General features: G+C 35.1%; 1 long non-coding RNA gene across 1 annotated transcript; it reads right to left on the minus strand.

Annotated features, from left to right (window-relative positions):
- Positions 1-7,728: 7,728 nt before the first annotated feature.
- Positions 7,729-13,710, minus strand: LOC109254326 (uncharacterized). Its single transcript, XR_002074754.2, has 3 exons — positions 13,628-13,710; positions 11,202-11,389; positions 7,729-7,883 (listed from the first exon to the last, which is right to left on the minus strand). It is a non-coding gene; the product is annotated as an uncharacterized LOC109254326 (long non-coding RNA).
- Positions 13,711-17,277: the final 3,567 nt, after the last annotated feature.

Raw genomic sequence — 17,277 nt, forward strand, 5'->3', positions numbered from 1 at the left:
ATCAATGACTGATTAAAGCTGAGGTATATTTTCCCAAAACATCACACAATTCTGATGGGGCATACATGTTCCGGAGTTCTCCATGGGATTGTCCAATGTCACGGTTCTAATTCTCTTCCTGCTGCATCCTGCTGTCTCCCACTTCCTTTAATAAATCTTGATCTCTGATAAATACCCAGTAAGACGAACTATCACAGAGACCCTAATCAGTGACAAAAAACTGAAAAAAATTATCTGGTATATTGGGTTTTTGTTTGTTTTGTTTTGTTTTGTTTTTGAGTTAGAGGACAAAGTCTTCTCTGAGAATGAGTAATGAAATGCAGGTAGGTTTAGGAATGGTAAGTTCAAAGTGGATGTAAATGTTTCAAATAGTTGCTAGGAAAAAAAAAATGGGGTTAAGAACAGACTAAGGAAACAGAAGAATTGCTGGTCTGTCTTGTTAAGCAAACCAAGAGGACTGTGAGAATTCCTTCCTCCTTTAAAAGTATCTTCTGCCAGCTATTTTGGAACACATATTTGTGATGGGTATTGAAGAGGGCATCTTTTGGGATGAGCACTGGGTGTTGTAATGGAAACCAATTTGACAACAAATTTCATATATTAGAAAAAAACAAAAAACAAAAACAAACAAATAAACAAAGGAACACATATTTGTGGCTTTCTTTCTATCTGTCTCACACTGCTTCTTATCTCCACTGATGATGCCTTTTCTTATCCTTACTTACCCTGTTAAATTTAATGCTCTCAGAGTCTGTCCTGACTTACTTCACACATTTTCCTAAACAGGTTTATCTGTTTCAATGCTTCAGTTACCCTCCATATAGTGATGAATCCCAAAACTCTTTTCCAGCCCACAGGTCTTTCTTAAACATATAACCATATATCTGGTAGTCTATTGGTCATCTTTACCTGGAAATCTCATAGGTGCGCCAAACCCAGCATACGCAAAATTTAAGTATTTTTTTTGCTTTTTTTTTTCAAATTTATTTCTCTCATCTTTAATATTACATTCCATAAGTTATACAGGATTTTTTTTTCAGTTTTTAAATGAAGATAATTATAATTTCCTTTTTTCTTAATTATTAAATGTCAACTTCTTAGCCTAAATAGTATTTGAATCCATCTAAGGTACCAGATTTATGGCCTCCAAAGTGTCTAACCTACATTATTGCCATACCCTATAAATTGGTCTCCCAAGCTTCAGTCTTATTTTCTCCCCTCTTTTTTTTAAGTTGAAACTTATCATTTTATTGGATCTTCATTAACTTGTTGGAATTGAGTATCAGACGTAAGTTTTAAAACCCCAAAATAGGTCTTGAAAAACACTTTCTTCTTAGGACAAGCAGTCAGAATAAGCATGTAAGCAAGCTGGCTTGTCTGTACACCAGCCACATTAGCTTTCCCCGTAACCAGTCATACTCACTCTGCCCTCCTTTCATTTAGCATCATTCAGACACCCTGTAGATCTAACTTAAGACGTATTATGTAGGACACCTTGGCCTACCCAGGAATGCTGGAAACATGTTTTTTCCTCATATCGTTGAAGAAAAAAAATTTTTAACTTTATTTTTTTTAATGTTTATTTATATTTGACACACAGAGAGAGAGAGACGGAGCATGAGCAGGGGAGGGGCAGAGAGAGAGGGAGACACAGGACCTGAAGCAGGCTCCAGGCTCTGAGCTGTCAGCACAGAGCCTGACGCAGGGCTCAAACTCACAGGCTGCGAGATCATGACCTGAGCTGAAGGCAGACGCTCAACCAACTGAGCCACCCAAGAGCCTCAGGAAAAAAAAAAAAAAAAAAAAAAAAAAATTAGAGCTGCCATTTGATAGCTTCCTTGTATCTATGCCATACCTCAGTATGCAATGTAATGTTCAAGTATAAAAAGATTTCCTCCTTCCCACCAAAAGCACTGCTATCTGAAGGAAATTGGTTTCTCAGTTGCTATACCAGATACTAAGAAAGCTCAGAGGACCAGGTTAAGAAAAACAGTTAAAATTCTAGGATAAATTGTTGTGCAGCCTTGACCCCTCAGTCTACAACCTATATAGCCTCGGGTACTACCATGTGACTTCTGTTTGGCCACAAGGATACCAATGGCCTATTTTTCTTGAGCTTCCAGTCTGTGACATTTGGCTAGTGCTGAGTCTGATCTAGTTTTTGAAAGAATATCTAGAATACCTCTTCTGCTTCAAATGCTTCAATGATTTCCCAATGTTCTTGTAATAGTTACAAATTTGAAATGTCTTAACATGGCTCACCTTGTCCTTTAACATCTAGCTCTTGCTTTCCCGTCTCATGTTTTGCCAATTACCAGCTCTATCCCCAACCTCACTCTAAATTCTAGGTTCTAACTACACTGAATCTTTTTAGGTTCTTAGAACATATCATGTTTCCATGAAGCTTTAAGACTTTCATGGAATATCAGGTATCTTATTCACAATAATATTGTGTCACAAAAATCACAAATTATTTGTGGCCTCCATGCTAAACATTTCTTTAGTCTTTGACTCTGTGATTCTGATTTAGGCTGGTTTTAGTTGGATGCGCTTACTGATCTATAGTGGACTTGGCTGGGATGACTGCACGTGGTAGGCTGAAAAATGCTACCTCCCAAAAGATGTCAGGTCATAATCCCTGGAACTTGTAAATCACTATATTTGGAAACAGTGACTTTGGGGATATAATTAAGGATATTGATATGATTGAGCAAATTATTCTGGATTATCTAGGTGGATCTAAAATGTTATCATATGTATTCTTATAAAAGTGAAGCCAGCAGTAGGCTGAGAGGGCAAAACCAGGAGTCCGGAGGCTAGAGCCTCTAGCCTCAGAGGCTTTTATTGTTAGGCCTTAAAAACTAATGGAACTTGCCCTGCTGGCCAATTTGAAGTGGCTTGAAATTGGTGATCTTTTTCCTCCTTCCATTTTCTGCCTTTGGGCATAGGAATAATTATAACTGTTCTCTGCCTGTCCCACCATTGTATATTGGAAACATATAACCTATTTCCTAGTTTCACAAGTCTACAGATGGGGAGGAATTTTGCTCCAGGGTGAATCATACACAGTCTCACACATATCTGATTTAACTCATGAGATATGAGACATTTGATCTGATGACATTTTGATAAGATCTTGGAATTGAGTTGTTGCTATAATTAATTAAGCCATTTGGGAATGTTGGGATGTGGTAAATGTATTTTGCATGTGTCATGGATGTGAATCTTTTGGACCAGAGAAAAGACTGTGTTATGCTAAAAAAAACCCACACTAAACGATATCAGACACTAATCCCCAGAACTTGTAAATGTTGTCTTATTTGGAAAAAGAGCCATTGCACATATGACTGAGTTAAGGATTGTGAGATGAGGAGGTTATCCTGAAATATCTGGGTGGGCCCTAAGTGCAATTACAAATGTCCTTATGAGAGAAGCAGAATGAGATTATACAGAGACACACAGAGAAGAGAAAACACTGTGACCACAGAGGCAGACTGGAGCGATGTGGCCACCAGCCAAGGAAAGTTGGTGGCCACCAGAAACTGGAAGAAATTTGCATAGATTCTCTTCAGCCTTTGGAGGATGTGTGACTCTTGCCAACACCTTGACTTTAGCCCTGTGACACTGATTTCAGACTTCTGACTATCAGAATTGTGAAAGAATAAATCTCTGCTATTGTAAGCTACCCAAGAAACCAATACGCCGGGATGAATGAGCTCTTTCACGCGATTTGCTCATCCTCCTGCGTTCTGTGCTTCTTTTCATGGCAATTTCAGAAGCAAAAGCAGAATAGAGTCCTTATAAATTTCTGTTTGCATATGCTTTGCTGACAGCCTACTGATAAAAGTGAGTCACATGACTCTGTCCCAGAGTGCAGAGAAGGCACTGCAAGTTTGCATTACAAAGGATGTGGATGTGGGCAAAAAATGAAGAGTCAGGAACATTTTTGCAACCTGCCATCCATGGGTTGATTTTCTTTTAATCTGATTATTATCTTTAATTCTACCTCTGACTAAATCCCATTCATTTTCACATGTTGCTTAGGTGTTATGCTATACTACTTTCTTAATGCTTAGGTGTTATGTTATACTACTGTGGCGTAATTGTATTTTCATTATTACAACTATCTCAACATTTTAATTTAACAGGTCCTCACTAGGCTGTAATCTCAGTAGCAGCACACATGCAATCCTTGTCTTTGTATCTCTGGTAACTAATGCAGAACCTTAGACATAGTGCATGCTCAGGATACGTGAGCTGAATTAATATACATATTATACTCTGTTGCAATAGACATTCTGCCAATGCACTAAAAAGGTTAATTTTTATTTCAAGGTATTGTAAACAAATATGCTTTTTTGAAAATAAATTTATGTACTTTCATTCTCATGTACTTTATTATGAGTAGTAATAAAAGTTGAAGTTGAATATCTTAGCTACTATTTAAAAAGTTTCAGGAAGGTAGCATTAATTGCCATATGATTATATTCAAACTTGCAGGACAGAAATTACTAAATTATCTTTACTGTTTATATTTTCTATTGTTTACCTTCTTAGTTGTCCAAGAATCCTTAGGAAACAGGTTGAAAACACTACGAAGTTACTTTTGCCCACATATGCCCACTTAAATATTTACCTATTGTTGAATGAATATGTTCAATTACCTGATTTTTCTATTTATAGATAATATGTTGTAAATGGTTTGATTTTATTTCAACTCTGTTAATAACTGGAATGATGAGAAAAGAGTAAGCATCACTCTACCTTTATTTTTTCCTTTAGTTTTATACAAAGTGAATAGAAATATTTTAAGAGTGACATTAACTTTAAAAAAATTTTTCTTAATGTTTATTTATTTTGGGGGCAGGGAGAGACAGAGACAGACACAGAATCCGAAGCAGGCTCCAGGCCCTGAGCTGTCAGCACAGAGCCCAATGCAGGGCTCAAACTCATGAACTGTGAGATCATGACCTGGGTTGAAGTCAGATGCCTAACCAACCGAGCCACCCTGGTGCCCCAAGAGTGACTTTCACTTTCACCAGAAACAGAGGGGAAAAAATTGAATGCTATAAAATGTAATTAAATTACACACCCAGGCACACACACACTGAGTCACCTTCCTATTTATTTTAGATTATTTCTTGTTGATGTTACTTTTTGTCCTTTTGCTAATATAATATTCATAATATTCTTTTAAAATTGTAATGATAAATATAACCAATTCTAGAAACTTCTCTTTCTTTCTTTATATTTGTTTGCTTCTAAATTGATAACTATTTATGAAAAAGAAAAAAGAAAGTAGTGGTTCATACTGGCTAGAAAAATATTTGAGACACATTCCCCATCAGGTTCCCCCAAACAGCTGTGCCACTACACCTCCATCCAAAACCCCTTGTCAAGTTCTGGGACTTTGCAGAGCGCAAAATGCCAACTGTGCTGGCCTGTGCCAGACTGTGGGGAAGTTGCCTAATGCTGATTCAGGTCCAGTTGGAATTGTGTTTGAAAACTCCAAAATTCAGTACATTTTTTATTTTAAGAAGAAAACCACACATGTCTGTCCTCTTTTTCTTCATAATATGACTTCTGAAATGATATGAACTGTATTGAATAAGAATCACAAAATGAGCATCCTTACTGACATCATGTTTGCCATTTTGCAGCTTCCAGACCACAAAAATCTCATAATCTCTGGAATATTGGACCTCATCCATTCAAACATAATTATTTATCAAACTTTTTCTGGCAAAAGACTATAGTACATAGAAGCCTAATTTGCACACATGCAAGCAATACACACATTCTGAGTTATTAAACACTTATTAGCTGCGTGGTAATCACTACAGTCAGTTATACTGGTCAAGGTAGTGGTCTGTATAGATGTAGTGTCTATGAGAGTAGAGGCAAGTCTTAGAATAAATAAGTTTAATATATTAAATCAGATAATATAATAGATCTTATGACTTTTTAAATAAATTTAAAGATATCATAATAAAGTAAAAAGAAATCAACAACAAAGAAATGCTGTAGATACCTTTAAAATACTGTTTCATCTTGAAGCAATTAAAAGAAAATCATTTACATTCATTAAAATAGCAATGTTGTAATAGTTTTCTTAGGGAAATGAACCAGCTATAAAAATAGGACAAACATTTATCACAGAAAGTGTATTATCTGTAGCCTGATCTTATCACTTAGAAAAAAATAAAATAGAAAACATTAATTGAAACGATACTTCAAAAGTTGAAAAAGTTAACCATGAAGAAAACAGAAAATCAAAATATAAATTTGATTCTCTAGTAAGCATGAAATGTTTCAGTATTGAAAAACACAAAATATACTACTCACGTTGGGTCATGTTATCTACTTAGTGTGCTGTTAGGATAAAAGAAATTGTTACAGAAGATAACGCTCCCCTTCCTCTGGCCCCAGTGGATACTGACTTATTGAATTTTTCTCCATTGCAAAGTTTTCACAGCCCTTTTCAGGCTGACATTGTGGAATCACTTTTTAAAAATATTTTTATATGAAAATTGTGTAAACAGTAATGATCTCACAGGGTAAATGTAATGAAGTGTTAGCATATTTTGTGGTTCAGAGTAAATGTTGGTTAATTATTGTTTATTATTTTTAAAATTGTTATTGAATTTCACTAAAATGAATGTTTACTTTCACTAGTTAAATCAATTGCAGTAGGATATTAACTTTTGATAGTGCACACAGATCACCAGTGCAAAATCTAATCTAGGTCACTTTAACTGTCAAAATTCACAGATAAAGTGGGAACTTGGAAGATTTTCTGTAAGCTAACTGAAAATTTTAAATTTCACGTATACACTTATAAATGCATGCCCCCTTTAGTTTTTCTTTTACTGGTGTTTTACAATAATCAGTGACATAATGGTTTGCAATCAGTAAAATTATAACATTAGGTGGATATTAGGGATGATAATTTTTGAGTTGATATTTTTAATAATTATGTCTAGGTTTTGTAGAACCTCTTTAGAAATTCAGTTGAGAGAATTTAATATTGATTTGAGGGACAGTCATAAGACTATAAATTGACCATTTTTCTTGGTTACATTAACAAAAGAAAGGAGCAAAAATCCTGTATCTTCAATAAATATAATTGGTTTGTGAATACATAGATATATATGACATGCACATACATATATTAATTTGTTTGCAAATAAAAGTTATTTCTATTCTATATCCTTTATTACATACGCTAAATTATTTAATTATAGAATTTGTGATCATATGAAAATCTTCCGGCATCTCCTTTTAAAGTACCAAGGCAAATTTAAGAATAAGTAACTTACTTTTAATGCATGTTTTGGCAACACTTGAGACAAAAGCAAAATTATAATTATAAATAAAATAAATCTCTCAGCAGGTATTTTATGATGCCAGGATTTTTTTTCTAACAATATTTCAAAATGACAGGTCCTTCTACAAAGACAAGTGAAAGTGCCTTGATGGAGTAGGGTAACACTCGTTGCTGTTCTTGTTACAAATCTCCCTCAGTTTCTCCAACGTCCCAGTAGAGTCTACCAATATTAAATAGAACTAAATTTACCACACATCAAAGAGTTTACTAAATTTAGGGCTGGCTAGGGGCCTATGAAATTATTATTTTGTAGCCTAGTAACATACTCAAAATTAAACGCTAAGGAGAAAATTGCATAAGATAAATAAATAATAAGCAGAATAAGAGAAGCATGCAGAGAATCACTGTGAAATAATTTTATGATCTTGTGTCTCCAGAGACTCTTTAAACTCTCAGTGGTCCTAAAGAAGAGATTCTTCCAGCTTACTTTAGTTCTTCCTCAGCTTGAAATGCAGACTTGAATTATGATATGCAACGCCACTTATCTGTGAATATCCTAAATCAGAAGACAGAGAAAAGAGAAAGAGAAAATTGTTAATCCCATCAACTTTGGAAAGAAACAAGGAATTGTTTAAAAGCAGCTGGCAAGAGAAAACTCAAGTCACCTTCTGAGAAAGAAAGTTAACTGTCAGGAGTATTTGATGTGTGACTGAAATAGGGAGGAGAAGCAGAAACAAAACTGGAGGGATTTTTTTCTACTCAATAGAACATCTGCTGTCATCCTAAGAAATCAAAGTATTCGGGGAAATGGGATGGTTTAGGATTTATTCAAATGAATTAATACTAAGTAGAAAACCACCAAAAGATTGCCCGGCAATCTAGAGAAACATTGACAAAAAGAAGTTTATTTATTTGGATTCTTTTAGATGGTAGAAAAGGGCAGTTTTATTATAGTTACCCAGTGTGTTGAAGCAGTTCTTACAACATAATCACTAAGAACACATAAAAATTTAGACAATGGAACTCCACTTATGAGACATTATACACTATTTGCATATTAATTTATGTAGCAATCATAACTGTTTTAAAATACAGTATCTTAAATATAGTAACATCTATGTAATGTTTTTGGAATGAAAGGATGCTTGCATGGCTTAACATTGTACCATGATATAAGTCTCTCCATTCTAAATAACAACTATGTAAGTACATATTCTAAGTTAGTTTTTGAAATTGGGAAAAATTAAAAATGTGCAATTAATTTGGTTGTATGAACTAATACGAATATTTAATACATTTTATAGTGCTCAAAGTTAAAGTTTTAATATTGCCCAGATGTTTTAGAGTGCACAGCCGTGTATTTTTAAAGGCAGCCATCCTGCCATGTTAAATCACAATTTCTTTTTTAAGCTAGCCCTAACAGACACTATCCAATTAGAAGCACAAATAAGCGAACCACAATTTTTTTTTTTGAAAGAGACAGAGAGAGAGTGAGCACTTGCCCAGGGAGGGGCAGAGAGAGGGGGAGAGAGAGAAACTTAGGTAGGCTCCATGCCATTAGCGCAGAGCCCAGTGAGAGGCTCTACCTAACCAAGGTGAGATCAAGACCTGTGCTAAAATTAAGAGTCGGATGCTTAACTGACTGAGCCATCCAGAAGCCCCACATATTTTTTTAAATTGTAATACTGTTGATATCTGATCAACATCAAATGGTTTCACTGTAATGTGCAAAAGTTGCATGCAAATATTTAATATTAAAGCCTATTTTTAATCATTGCTGGTTCCTACTTAGTTCCTGTATCATTATTGTTGAAAGCAATATTTCTTGCATTCTTTTCTGCTAGGCATATGGGATGATGACACTTCTCTGTCCCCTTGAAGTTTATATGACTTACTTTTGTCAATGAAAAATAAACCACTGAAAAGTAAAGCAATTCTTGGCAGAAATACGTAAGAATTAGTATGATATTCTCCAGTCTCTCTTCTTCTGTCGTCCTGATTATGGAAATACAGAATTCTGGATTCTGGATTCTCCCTTGATGTGGATTGTTAAGATGTCACATTGAAAAGAATAGACCTAGAAGGACACTCATATTCACAACTGATTTGATGAGTAAAGTGTAAAGATTAATTATTAAACTACAGAGGTTTTGAGGTTGTTTGTCAGCTTAGTGTAACCTAACTTATCCTGATTCATTCAATTTTCTTTTCCCTAATGCCTGCAACTGGATGATGTGAGTCCTAGCCCACTCCACTGAATAACTTCACATGTTTAAAGTTATCCTATTTCCAGAGAGAAGAGGTACAAAGGACACTAGTTTAAAATCTGTCAGAAACATCTAGCTGCATTTAGTGCTTTGGTGAACATAATTTAAGTAACAAGCTTAATGCTGAGTTATTTATTCACAATCATGACAAGATTAGTCTTTGTTTTCCAGGGCATATGTTCTAGAGACAAAGCAGATGAAAACAAAAATGAATTGGTTTGATACAATGTAGTCACTGCTTTAATAGAAATATATGTAGAGTGAAAACAGACAGGAAGAAATCATGTCTCTGCCTGAGGGAGTTACAGGAAATTTTATGGGGTAGAATAGGTTTGGGGGTAGTATACAGAATCTGAGTATATTCAAGCAATGAGAATATGCAAAAGCCTGACAATGAATATGTGAATTCAGGACAAGTTTGTGGTTAAATATTGCTAAATACAACACAGAGTAGTTATCAAGACAGGTAAGGTTGGACAGCTGGAACAGGCCATAACACAATGAATCATATAGTCCACGTGAAGTGTTCCATATGTTTATAAGTGAGAAACTCTGAAAGAACTTGAAGTCAAAATTGAGATGATCAGGTTGCATTTTAGAAAAAAAAAAAAACTGGTTGCTAAATTTAGCATTCATTAGAATAAAGTGAAACATTGTAAAGCCAATAGAAAACTAGAGATTATAGAAAAGGAGAGCAATGGAGATGCAGGAAAAAGGAATGAACAGAATAATATTCTGAATGGAGAAAAAGTCTGCGTAACAAGAATTGGAGAATGAGGGATATGGAGGGATCTTGGATGTCTCTAGCTTTCAAGTTCGTAGAAAAACATATGGGGCTGTTGACTGAGGTGGAGGATTTGAGAAGAAAAACCTTTCTGAGGAATGGAAAGAAGACACAGTGGTGAGTTCATTTGGGGACACTCTGAATTTGTGTTCATGTCTCATTTGCGTAAAGATTTCTAGCAAGGGTTCAAACTATAGTTTTAGATCTCTGATTCATAAAGTGTGAATCAAATTAGTGAAAGAAAATATGTGGATTAAGTTGAAAAAAGTGAGGATGAAGTAGAAGGAAACAGCTAGGTATAAGTCTATCTGAAATCTCACATGCTTACTTTTTTCTCTGTGTTTGAATCCCTAGCATGTTTTCTTAGTTTCCCCGAGAAGAATGCCTACCTTATCATTTATTAGAACGTGAACTTTGTGAAATTAAGGACTTCACTTAGTTCATATTTTACAGTCTACAGAAGTTATAACCATGTTTATAGTTAGGAATTACAACAAACTATAGATCAGAGAGGAACCTTTAATGAAATTATTTAAATATGTAGGCACTAAGAGAATTGTATGTGATGTCAGGAACTGCTAGCATAAGAATTTAACTTCAAAAACCCCTGTATACATTGCTTCCCCAGGTATGGAGTCGATAACAATGAAACTTAGCCATGAGATCATCATTACACAGGAAGTAAGTAGATATAGTTGATGTATATCTATTTAATACATATCCAGATATACCAAATAGAAGTGACTGACCATTGTCCTACATTATTCTGATATGCTTTTTCATCACCTTTGCAAAGTTAGGAAAATCTGAAAGAAAGTATTACCTTTTGAATAGTCTTTGTTGGAAATGATTTTCTGATCCTGTAGCAGTTAATACCCCATTTGGCTTCACAAACAAGAGAGATAATTTGTTTGGTTTGCTCCGTGATGATGAGAGTGTTTTAAAGATCAATGCCCTATCCAAGCTTCTGAACCTTTACAGCATCTGTGGCATCTCAGTGCCCAAGGAGGCCTGTGTGCAATAAATCATATATATTCAATGAGACACAAGTCTATTCACATTGTCAAATAACAAATGAACATATCATAGGTCTGATTGTACCTGAGCTCTGTCTTTGTACTCCTGTCCTCATACATATTTATCTGTCCTTAAGTTTTGCCATTTAAGTTTCTCTATTGAGATTCCATTTTCACTTTAACAACACCGCAATACAGATTATCTGACTTCTGTAATGTTAATTGCCATTCTAGAATAATTGCCAGCCTTTCCCTGCCTGCCTTCCATGGCCCTGGTCATATAGACATACAGGTATTAGATTTTGGTTTGGAATCATCACTTACAGTAATAATGCCAGGTGCTGACTATACACCTGTAAATCAGTTTTTAGTCTCAAAACTCTGTTTGGAAGCATATTCCTCTGTCCTACCTCTAAAGCCTTGACCTTGTTCTCAAATCAGACCCCTGGATATGTACACATTCTTGTTTTAGCCCACTGCCAACTGCCATAAAACACTATGCTTTACATTCAAGCAGATCTGGCATATGGTTTCCTAATGTTTATTAATTCAAAAGGCTTGTTCCAAGTGAAGAAACAAGCATTTTGTGAAAGATCAAAAATCTGTGGAAAACAAGGCAAGTAATTGGGTTTACATGTCTTCGATTCAGAATACATTTATTGGAAGAACTATTTACTCATGCTATTTAATAATGGCACCACAGATCCAATGATGTTAAATTGGCAAGAGTTGGTTTTGTAGAATAGGAAGTATGTATTACAGAGATTACCAGAAGATTAAAATGACTTTTGTGATCCAAAGAAAGGACAACTAAATACATGACTGGCATAACTTAATATTATGTGGATGACACGTATTTATAAGTATTCTGAATCATAGCATGCCTACTATTTCTAACTCAAAACCTAAAATATACATAGCTAATTTGAATTCACTTTTTTTGGCTCTCTCCAATTTGGCTTTAAGCCTTTTTAATTTACTATTGATCGTATTTACTTTTAAGCAGTTTGTCATTTGCATGATTTAATCAGAATTTACATTCTACTAGGACAGCATGGTTTGGGCTTTATCGCATAGAACCACTTTTTTTTTTTTTTAAGAAATTAAAGTAAGTCTATACTTATTTCTCACTCCATGCTTATTCTCATAATACTACAAATCAGGTGTGAATTGCAAATGGCTTACAAATATGTTGTAATATATACGTGTTTTGTTATTTTTCATGTGACCTGACGATAGGAATGCATCTAGAGACTTTTGGCAATATTCTGGTGCGAAACTTTCTAGAACTCTTTGTGGAACTCTTTGAAAAATACACAGGAATCCTTAGGAATCATGGAGGATAAAATGTTTATTGAACACCAGTATGTTAGTGTATTCATAAGTTTCATGCCTATTCAATAAATCTCAATGAAAAGTGGATTTTTATAAAATTGACAGTAGTGCTAAACCATAATAAATAATAGAAAAGTAGAAAATACTTTGAGTATGCCAATCGCGTATATTATTTGCAATTTCCTAATTCAGAGTAGTGCATTTGATACAACGATGGAAATAAAGTAAAGAGATGGAAAGGATCTTGAAATTGTGTGTGTTGGGGATCTGAGTTCTGGGATGAGCTCTGTCGCTAATGATCTCAATGAACGTGGATTGAGCAAAAATCTTAGAGGTTCTTTATAAAGATTTGTCAAATAATTTCTTGGATAATTTCTCTTGTTATGGGCTTAAGTGTGTTTTCTAAAAATTCACTTGTCAGTGCCCTAACCCCCAGTACCTCACTATATTTGGACTATATTTGAAAATATAGAATTGAAACAGGTAAATAAGAACATTCGTTACAGTGGTTCCTAATCCAATATGCCTTTATGTCTTTATAAAATGAGATTAGGAGAAAGAGAGAGAAAAAAAAAAGAGAAACAGAGACAAACATATTAATACACAGCAAAAAGGCAGCAGCCGCAAGCAAAGGAGAAAGGACACAGAAGAAATCAAACCTGCTGACACCTTGAACTTGTAGCTCTACCTTCCAGAACTCTGAGAAAATAAATTTCTCTGTTTAAGGCACCCAGTTTGTGGAATATTGTTATGACAACCCTAGGAAACTAGTATTTCTCTTTTGGCCCCTAGAAATATGAAATCAAATACCCTTTCGACTATACCTATTAATTGTATTTCAAAATGGAAGATGACAGGGTGAAGATTCATTTTAGTGGTATGAACATGAAGGACTTACAGAAGAAGAAAGGTATTTTGTTTGGTCCACAGTTAACATAACATGGAGGAACATCAATCTCCTTAATCTTGTACTCTGGTCCTATAGAAAATAGAGACTATTGAACTATAAGATCTCTTCTCTTGTGGTAGATGGGCGAATATTCAGGGAAGTCTTCACCAAGTACGGTACAACTCGAATGTAGAATGTGTAATCATTTGGCACTATGATTCTAAATAATCATAATACATATGACCTCTACAGTGATCCTTTTATCATTGATAATTACCTCTGTTGGGTTGCATGACCATATTAAATGCTTTTCCTGATATGTTTATATCAAAAATGTATAACATTCTTTTAGAAATGCTTACCTTTAATTTATTACTAAACATTTCATACAAATAGACAATAGACGAATATAATTTAAAACACATTGACAATGTAAGTCAGCATTACTTAGGAAAGTAGGAGCTACACTGGTTATTTTAACTGAGGGGGCTTAATTATAGGGAATTGGTTAAATTCCCAAAATTTTAGGTGTCAGAAGGCTAATAGTGATATGGAACACTGACAGAACTGAAATAGCTGTGGGAAGCATCCACTCTCTCTAGCACTACGCGAACTGTAAGGGATATCAGAACCTAAAAGACAAATACTGCATGGTGTCACTTACAGATGGAATCTTAAAAACAAAACAAAACAAAATCAAACTCATACAAAAGAGAGTAGAAGTGGTTTTCAGGGCTGGGGGTTTGGATAAATAGGGAGAAGTTGGTAGAGGGGTACAAATTTACAGCAATAAGATAAATAAGATCTGAAGATTTAATGTAAGGCATGGTGAAAAAAAAACACATATATTTAGGCATCATGTGAGATTTGTTGACTACTGGCTTCATACAGATTTCTGCAGAATTGAAATGTAAAAGATGTAAATGAAGGTACCCTCTGTCCAGGCACAAAAGTTCAGGACTAACAGTTTGGTTATGCCTACCTACACTTCTATAATAAGCTTTAATGTATAAAAATAAGAGAAAATACAGGTGGAAAAATAGAAAATAATGACACAGAAAAACATTTCAAACAGATAATCATTATTAACTGTTTTTACGTTATCTCTCAGATTTCTGTTTCTTATGCAAAGCAGATAGTTTTGTTCTCCCAAATGAAATCTCACTATTCATATGATCTTCTAACCTGAATTTTCAACTTAAAAATATGCCCTGGGACACCTGGGTGGCTCAGTAGGTTAAGTGTCCAACTCTTGATTTCGGCTCAGGTCATGACCTCACAGTTCGTGAGTTGAAGCCCCATGAGCCCCGTGTCGGGCTCTGCAGTGCAGAGCCTGCTTGAGATTCTCTCTGTCCCCCTCTGTCTGCTCCTCCCCAGCTAGTGCACGTGCTCTCTCTCAAATAAATAAATGAACGTAAAAACAAAACAAAACAAAAGAATGTGTCCTGAATACCAACAAGACAACACACACATACATACACACACAGAGTTAATTTTAATAACTGCATGACCCACTATTGATGGACCTTTAGGTTATTTTCAGTTTTCTTTCTTTCTTTTTAACTATGATAGGATACTGAAGTTCCATTAAGCAATAAATAGAGTGGTGATTTAAACATCCATATCACATTGTTCCATACCAGATTTAGAAGACCAAGTCATGGGGTCTTGCACTTTTTGAGGAATTTCTTTCAGTTATTCTTTGGGTTTATAATTAAAAATGTGATTGGAGAGACTTTTTTAATGAATACTAATGTGTGGTATACAGTCCACACAGTGCTGCTATTCTTAAGGGATGGAGTTGGAAGTTTAATTGATTAGTTTATATTTAAATTGATTCACTGGTATCTTTCTCCTGATTGGTTGTGACGGTAAAGATACATTTTTTAAAAGATTCAGATTTAGGACCAGCTTATACCTATGAGATATGGCAAAGCTAGCGAGAGAGAATTGCACCCTTGGCTTTGGTATGAGTACACAATTGGAACAAGTCTTAAGAATTTTAGGTGTACAATCCATGTAGAAGAGTTTTGGCTTGAGGAAAGTTTTGAATTTATCCAAAACCTTTTAAACACTGTTGTGGCAGTAGTTGAGCACTTTGTAGCGTCCAACCAACCCCAAAAAGATAACTCCTGAAAGCATCTGCCCATTCTAGGGCTGAGTGAACGAAGCATATTTACTATTACCTGTGTATCTGCAGGTCTTGTACTTTTTGTCTTGGACTGCATTGAGCTTCCTGGATTTGTGGGTTATAGTTTTTCAGCTAATGTTTGAAGTTTTCAGGTTTTATATCTTTGAATAATTTTTGTGCTCCTCCCTCTCCTTCTCGTATTCTCACTAGGCATATGTTGGTGTATTTAACAGTTTCCCACACTTCTCTGAGGCTCTCTTCACTTTTCTTTATCCTTTTTCCTTTGTTCTTCAACTTGAATGAGCTCCCTCAATTTTGCTTCAAGCTCACTTTTTTCTTGTCATTTCAAATCTACTGCTGAACCAGTTTAGTGAATTTCTATTTGTTATTATCCCTTTAAACTCCAGAGTTTACATTTATTTCTTTATTATACTTTTTTATTAATAGTCTTTATTTGATGTGATATTGTCAAAATTGACTTTACTTCTTTAATCATAGTTTCCTTTAGTTCTGTGAAAATATTTATAATGGCTATTGAAATATTTTTTCTGAAAAATCTGATTTCTGGTAGATCTCACAGGCAGTTTTGTTGTATGCTTTTTAAAATATTTTTTTCACTGTATATGTCATACTTCTTTCTTGGCATGCATGCCTCAAAATTTTGTGTTGAAAACTGTACATTTTAGGGGCACCTGGTTGGCTCAGTCAGTTAAGCGTCCAACTTTGATTTTGGCTCTGGTCATGATCTCATGGTTTGTGAGATTAAGCCCGGAGTGTGCTGACAGTGTGGAGCCTGCTTGGGATTATCTCTCTCTCTGCCCCTCCCCTGCTGATGCTCTCTTGCTCTCTCTCTCTCTCTCAAAATAGATAAACTTAAATAAAAAGATAAAACTGTACATTTTAGATAATATAGTGTAGTAATTCTGGGTACTATTCCCTTCTTCTCATCTCTGGGCTTCTTATTGTAAGCAGAGTTTTATTGGTTTGGTGACCGGCTGGATTATTTTTGTGATGTTTTCTCCTCACCTTCCTACATACATTATTATCCCTCTGATTTTCTCCTATGGGAGACTGCTCACTGGGCACTCCCACAGTCACCCTGAATCTTGAAATACCAGGAGACTGGGCAGTGCTCTTCCTGACTGCATCAGCTACTGAATTCCACTAATTAATTCCCTGCTGATTTCTCTCTCTATTGTCATCAGTAGTCCTCTAGAGCATGAATTGTTCTACATACTAATCCTACCAAATTTTGTCTCCTTTGAAGAAATAGCTTTTAAGGTCTCAGTGTTTGATATTTGTTCAGGCCCAAGGAGGGCTTCTTCCATCAGTTTTATACCTAGATTGTCTCCTGAAACCTACTACATTTTAGTCAGTCTTTGGTCTTTTTTTTTTTTTTTTAAGTTTATTTATTTATTTTGAGAGACAGCACAAGTGAGGAGGGAAGAGAGAGACAAAGAGAATGACAGAGTATCCCAAGCATCCACTTCGTGGTCAGTCCAGAGTCCAATGTGGGCTAGATCCCATG

This window comes from Panthera pardus, unplaced genomic scaffold (assembly GCF_024362965.1).
Source record: "Panthera pardus isolate Hobbes unplaced genomic scaffold, ASM2436296v1 HiC_scaffold_16, whole genome shotgun sequence".
Lineage (NCBI taxonomy): Eukaryota > Metazoa > Chordata > Mammalia > Carnivora > Felidae > Panthera > Panthera pardus.